Source organism: Homalodisca vitripennis, chromosome 4, assembly GCF_021130785.1.
Source record: "Homalodisca vitripennis isolate AUS2020 chromosome 4, UT_GWSS_2.1, whole genome shotgun sequence".
Taxonomy (NCBI): domain Eukaryota; kingdom Metazoa; phylum Arthropoda; class Insecta; order Hemiptera; family Cicadellidae; genus Homalodisca; species Homalodisca vitripennis.
In genome coordinates, this window is record NC_060210.1 from 44,128,948 (window position 1) to 44,134,947 (window position 6,000).

A 6,000-nucleotide genomic window follows, 5' to 3' on the forward strand; every position below is an offset into this window, starting at 1 on the left:
TTTAAACTTGCCCGGATAGCAGTGAGCATTTGGTTTTATAAAATGGAGGATAAGATTTTCCCCAGAAAGATGTACTTGCCTGCAATACAAAAATGGTCCGCTAGACAGTAAGCCAGTATTCGTAAACTTCTTTTAACTGCTCACCAAGAACTTTCAATAGTTTGGGTATTTGCACCGGTCAATGAATTGCTCAATGAAGTTTATTGAATGGTTTATAGTAAAATGTACAAACCCATGATCAGTTAAATGAAAGTAAGACTTCCATGAGTATGTGACTATTATGGTTTGACATGTTTAAATATTAAAAAGTATTAGAGTTTTTTGTGTCTCTTGTTGTCAGGACAGACCTTGAGTATGTAACGATGCCCTCTTCTTTTCTCTTCAGGTACAGTTTCTATTAATCTTAACAATCAAGTGCCTTCAACTAATATTCCACAGTTGTACTTTCTTTTACCTATTTTACATTCAACTACTTCTACTACAACTCCAAAACCACCCAACGTTTCCTCTCTATCACACTTATTACCTAGCCAAATGAAACAATTTGCTTAACACATTATATACTTTTTGTCACTGCATTCTACCATAAAAAGTCATAGTTTGTCTGGTTCATATAGAAATAGTACTTGAGAGTGACTATATTTCTCGTGCCAAATTTAAAACCTTCAAAGCATTAGTTGGCAAAAGCGTTTTTAGTGAGATTGTGAATTTTCTCACCTGTTTTTTGGCATCTAGATACCACCATGTTTGCACCTCTGACACAAGTCTTAAAAAGATGGATTCCCAGGAGCCAAACCCACATCTTGAAGCCACTTGAAACAAATCTCATCACTTTGGAATATCTCACACAATTTCCTCATATTAATTACCATTTTCAAGTTCTTCAAATTTTCTAAAAGGTACTTTTTGTTGTTTATTGTTTACAAAAAAACATTATTATAATTAATAAGGCAAAATAATATTTTAATTTTAATTAACTGTAATATCGAATTAGGTTACAATATAATAAGAGCCCACCAACACAACTGGACGATTATTATCGATACTAGGAAATACGACATTCGACCTATAGATATTCATAATTAATCATTGCCAGCTTTCTTTATTTAGTCTAGTGACGTCATTACCAGCTATTGCTAATGATGTCATTACCAGCAGTTGTTATTTCGTTTATTTAGAAGAAGGCTAGCGACAAGAGAAGATGGCAATGAATATTTAAGTATTGGCTCAAAATATTTTTATAAACATTGAGCAGTGTTTTAAATGGCTGCAAGAAAAGGAGCTAGCTATGTTAAATCTGATATTTCCAGTTTGTAATGAGGAGATGAAAACCAGGATTAAAGGTGAGAATCAGATAGTGTGTCACTGTAAAAAAAAACCAGAATAAACATGATGTGTCTAAACACGCATTAGGGAAGACTTTTTTTGAACATTCAATGTTTGTTATTATTAGCATGATTAAAATCTTGTACTATTTTAGTTAGAAACAAATTACAGTGGAGTCCCGCTAATCCGAACACGTGTAATCCGAACGTCAGTTAATCCGAACAGGTCCAGGAGGAATTATTTATAACGATAATGAACAGTTATAGGAACTAATTACATACAAAATGAAAATGGGTGCATCATTTCGTACATAAACAAAGAAAACTTTAATTAAATAGACATACACTATTTTATTAAGACAAATTGTGTACGGTACAGTACATAAATAATGAAATTAAATACAGTACCAAATTAAGACTTATAGGTTAAGTATGAGTTAAATTACTGTATTAAGAAGTGAAATCAAACAAAAATTGGACGTACAGTACTGATATTATTATTGAGTACAATATTAAATGTTAAAAGACATAAATTCAGTTATTCTCTTCTGTCTCATTGAAGGGAGTCTATTGGATGACGCGTAGTTTCGTACAACTATTGAACGCGTGGACCCGTACAATATCCAGTACGCTCACATTGCTTAACAATAGAACTCTCACACTAAATACGGTAAAAGTGCTTAGTATTCGCAAACACGTTTATTTGTCAAGAAATACAATGCAACAGTCAGAAAACATGTTTTAATAAACAATATTGATAATTCTATAACAAAATAGACCCATCTCAAGTTTAAAACCGTATTTTTCTGTAATTCTGGCTAATCCGAACAATCACATAATCCGAATAGGGCTCGGTCCCAATTAGGTCGGATTAACGGGACTCTACTGTACTTATGACTTTTTAGTAAATGAGTAAAAGATTAGAAAAAGAAAATATAAATTGTGAAAGACTGGTAGAAGGTACAAGGGTAATAGGCATGATGGAAATAAACACTGACATAGACATTTCTAAACAGGAGAGAAGAGGTGGTAGATTCCATTTAGAGATTTGGGCAGAAAATAAACGCGATGCCAAATCTCTAATCCCATTGATTGTAAAACATATTAAACCTGGAGCAACATTGTTACTGATTTATTTAGAATCAAATTGGAGAGCAACAAAAACATTTTTTAAACCCAGTCTCAGAAATTAGTGCATTGCCGATCGTGTTGGAGAATTGATGTATTGACCAGAAATTATTGGAGGTGATCAATTCAAGCATTTATTATTTGCTACACAACAAGTGTACCCTGTTAAGTAATAGTTAGTACCACACGGTCCAAGAGTACTTGTAATACGGTTGAGTTATTTCATACAATTAAAAATCAAATTAATTTCTTTGACATGTAAAAATATAGCCTTTCTATAATAAAATTTGTAAAGCCTAAAACTTAATTCAATTCGAAATCATCGTTTAAAATTTTATTCAAAGTTAAAACATATTTGTAAATTAATTAAAAATTGAAATAATGTGTTTCGTAATTGACTAAAATGGCGTCAAGTGACGAACATGTCTTCTTTATTTCACAAGCAGTCATGTCACTAGCATTCTCCTACATACACAAAATAATAACAGCTGTTAATGACTTCACTAGTCTAAATAAGGAAAGCTGGCAATGATTATTTATGAATATCTACAAGTCAAGTGTTGTATTCAATAATATCGGTATTAGAATCATAATCCGATTGTGTAGGTGGCCGCTTATTATGCTGTAGCCTTAATTAGACTTTAATAACTTGCCTACACTCGTTATTAGATTGCTATTATCGAATGGTTTGATTGTTTTTATCCGAAGGAATAATTCAATATTATTTTTTATTTAGACTAGTGACATCATTACCAGCTGTTGTTATTTCGTTTATGTACGAGAAGGCTAGTGCCAACAGGCACAATGGCAATGAATATGTAAATATGGGCTCAAAATAATTTTATAAACACTGAGCAATGTTTGAAATGGTTATAAGATAACGACCCTGCTCCTTTAAATCCGAATTGACAAGATGAAAACTAGAATTAAAGGTGAAAATTAAAAGAAAAGTAAGAACAAACATGACATAAGTACTTAAAAACGAACCTTAGACAATTAATTTTTAACATTCTAAATTTGGTTATGAATGTAATGAAAAATCGTGTACTATTTTAGTTGAAATCAAACAAACTATGACTTTAAATTATTAATGAATGTACTTTTGATGGCATTAGTACCTGCAGAAATACCATATATTTCAGATTGGCTAAAGTAAATTGTAATTATTACGCTGCTCAAACATTGTTAAAATATAATTTTGTTATTTTACGCAATCTGAAACTAATACATTTATTTTACATATAAAATAATAGCTTCACCATAATAAGATTTTAAAAACATAAAACTTAATTCAGTTCGCTACAAATTAATTCAAAGTAAAATTGTGTTTGAAAATACATTTAAAATTAAAATCATGTGTTTCTTTATTGATAATGGCAGCAAGAACAGTGACGCACGTGTCTTCTTTGTTTCACAAGCAGTCACTTTTATCCTTGAAAATACATAAGGTAATTAATTGTTATTGTTTTGTTGTAATTATATTAATAATACATTATATTTTGATTTGTAAATTATATTAATATTTACACTTTAATTTCTAAGATTGAAAACAAGCAAAAACATAATGTTCTTTTAAATATTTATTACTTTATTTGGTCCACCATTTTGTTTTCAGTCTTTGACAGTTTGCTTTCAGTCATTTCGATAGTCATCAATATCAATGATTCTAATTATTCGATCATCATCATCCGATTGTGTTGGTGGCCGCTTTTACACTGCAGCCTTAACCAATTTTAGATTATATTAATATTTATACATTCATTTCTAAGATTGAAAATTAGCAAAATCATATTGTTTTTTAAAATACCTTTTATGTCATTTGGTCGGACATTTAGTTTTCAGTCCTTTGGATGGTCATGAATATCGATGATTTGAATCATTCAGTAATCACCATCCGCTTGTGTTGGTGGCTGCTTATTATAATGCAGCCTCATATTATCCTTAATAAAAAAATTGAAACACTCAATAAAAACAATTGAAAATAATTGTAGACCACTTATTAAAGTCCACCCAAATATACTAATGAAAACTCACCTACCCTAACTACCTGACTGTCGAACCTACCCGAGGAACAATTGGCCCACTTAAGAACATTGTTTATAACTGTTGGTATTGGAGGTAACTCATGAAAACTCACCTAACCTAAACTGTAAGACCTATCTAAGGACTAATCGCAATACCTGACTGACTGCATACTGGAGAGCCAACCTGTCCATGAGAGCTAAGAGCTAACAGCCATAACCTCCTTATTTAAGTTTCCTCGCCCTGTTTGTTCCCTTTCTGCATTAGTACACATTACAGGAGTTGTGAAAGATGTTTTGTGCAAAACTTGAATGTCCCTAAATTGGATAAATTTAAACAAATACTATGTTTTTAATATTCCTACAATAAGTGGTTTACATTCATATAAACTTGAACTGTCACCACTTAGAGATTAGTAAACATGTACTTCCTAAGATAATATATGAATTAAAGCTAATTTAAATTACATTTTCATTTAGAACTTACTTACAAAATGTAAAGCACGGAAGATGAAACAGGTAATTTTTAAAAGAAGGGCTTAAATCTTTTTAAACACTGTTTGAAACACCTCGGCCCATAACTTCATTTCGCACGGATTATAAAATAAACTGCCAAACGCCGGCATAAGCAGAACCAGAAAGCAATCTGAGAAATTGTTTTTCAAACGAACATATGTTTTAGTACTTCAAACAATTTCCCAATCACACAGTCCAGAAGCACTAACATATGGCATTATTAGAGGGAATTTCTAAGCACAGACTAAGGAAAATTTTATGATAAAATCTAAAAGAACGTTATATTCACTGTTATTTTAAAATGAGTTAACGATGCCGTGATAAAAATACAGTGATGACTGCAATGTTAACTCAATAGTATTATATTTATTTATATTTTATAGGTTAAAGGATTAAGGTCTTGTTACGGGTTCGGTCTTCGGTGAATCAGTGTTTGCTTTTTCAAGTTAAAAATGTGCATTATTACTTTTTTAGAGGTAAAACTAACTGTAGGTCAAAAATAAATTGTTTTAAGAATTTCAGTTTTTTTCCAAAATTATCTCTCAGGAAAAACCTCTTAAGAATAAAAAAATAAAGTAATATGCTCATTATAAGGCGAGGTATATCAAAACTAAGGTAAAAACAAGAGAAGAACAACTACAGATAGAAGACTTTGCCGGCACGAATAACCATGAATGGTGTGGCGGGAGGAATGGCGGGAGGAATGGCGGGGTAGCGTTATGCGCTACATCCCGAAAACATTTTCCATGACTCTTCAGCGACAGCCCCCTTTCTCGGAATCGTATTCACGCAAATAACTCACCGTACTCGCTGAAATCAGTCTGTTGTTTACTGTGACAGTACTGAGTGTGGTGGTTGTTTGTGGTTCGTTTTTACTGATAATGTGTGATGAATTACTCAAAGGTAGAGTAATTCATAGTCAGCCCCTAGACATCGTAAGTAATGTTTATAAATTTATGAAGGAAGAGGCAGACCATAAAACTGTTAATATTCCGTTGTAAAGAACTGCT

General features: G+C 31.7%; 1 protein-coding gene across 4 annotated transcripts in view; it reads right to left on the minus strand.

Moving 5' to 3' along the window:
- The window catches only part of LOC124359235 (glycerol-3-phosphate acyltransferase 1, mitochondrial), a 90,212-nt gene extending 85,099 nt beyond the window's left edge, over positions 1-5,113 (minus strand). The window contains exon 1 of one of the 4 annotated variants that reach the window (XM_046811815.1): positions 4,966-5,113. The gene's annotated coding sequence lies outside the window, so the exon portion shown is untranslated. Of the gene's footprint in view, positions 1-4,961 lie in introns of all 4 variants that reach the window. The other 3 variants (XM_046811817.1, XM_046811809.1, XM_046811818.1) reach the window with 3 other exon arrangements.
- Positions 5,114-6,000: the final 887 nt, after the last annotated feature.